The 1,223-nt window shown below is 53.3% G+C and overlaps 1 pseudogene; it reads right to left on the bottom strand.

Annotated features, from left to right (window-relative positions):
- Positions 1-479: 479 nt before the first annotated feature.
- Positions 480-656, bottom strand: LOC120918147 (annotated as a pseudogene).
- Positions 657-1,223: the final 567 nt, after the last annotated feature.

Genomic DNA, 1,223 nt, shown 5'->3' on the forward strand with positions numbered 1-1,223 from the left:
GGACTGCCACTCCAGGGGCACATGCACCATAGGCTTTTCCTTCCAAATCTAACCCCCGACCAGCCAGTGCAGCCCTCCACCCCTGCCAGCTAGAGAGCCCTTCAAGGTTTTCTTGGGGAGAACTGCAGCTCCAGTTAGCAGCCTCCGCCAATACTAGCCCCTCCAGACCCTCCGTCAACCTGGCGGATTTGCATGGCCCTACCCCGTGTCTACTCTCAGGGCAGTACCAGCTCCTCCTACCGGATCGCTGACAGAGATAGCACTTACACCAGCCAGCCAGAAGGCCAGACTAGAACTCAGCAAAAAGACCAAGACCAAGCGCATCACCCATCCTCACCAGGAGCACCCTTCCAGATGGCTCAGACTCAACCATGGGCCGTCCCCAGTAAACTGCCGGGCAGCACGGCGTAGTCCCTGCTGAAACCATCCTTCCAGGTGCAATGACGTCATTGGATTGCATCCACCCTCCCCATGTAGGAGGTGCTTCAGCGCTCCGCTGACAACTGATAAGAACAGATACCACACCTAGTCCTAGCCAAAAGGCTGAGAAGTGATAGGGAAGACACCACGATCAGCACAGCCAGAGTGCAATGGCCGAGCCTCGCCCTGGGAGAACCACCTTCATGATCATGGTGTCTCCCCTGCCAGGTAAGTATCCCCATTGCAGAAATAACATAACTTTTAGCTTCATTGGGCTTCAGGCCTGCTTCAAACGGCTGTGATGCATTAGCGCACTTTGCATTGAGAACCTATTTAGATTAGTGTGTGTGTGTGTGTAGAGTGTTAGGTCCATTGTCATGGGTCAATACATGTTTCCTGGAGTCCCTGGGAGTTCCTGAAATTTGGACTGGATAGGGCTAAAAGAAGTATGGGTTTAATTTTTTTTTATACTTACCCAGGGGATCCAATCGAATGTTGCATCTACCCCCTACAGCTTCAAAGAGTGAGAACTGAGCAATCAAAGGCCACTGATCGCTCAGTCTTCAGTGAGCAGAGAGCTGTTGACTGTCAGCCACCGACTCTGCTGTGTCTCTCCAGCGATCACTAGAGCACTGAGCCCTGCAGGGAGCGGGAGCAGCTGGCTCCTTCTCCTAGCAGCTCGCTGAGAGGCTGAGACAGCTGCTGGTCCAGGCATCTGGGTGGATTCCAACTGTACCTTTGGGATCTTTCTCCACCCTGAACCGGCTGAGAAAACGGGTCACAAGATGCAAAATGAACTGCAC

The sequence above is a fragment of the Rana temporaria genome, chromosome 11 (genome assembly GCF_905171775.1).
Source record: "Rana temporaria chromosome 11, aRanTem1.1, whole genome shotgun sequence".
NCBI classification, from domain to species: Eukaryota; Metazoa; Chordata; class Amphibia; order Anura; family Ranidae; genus Rana; species Rana temporaria.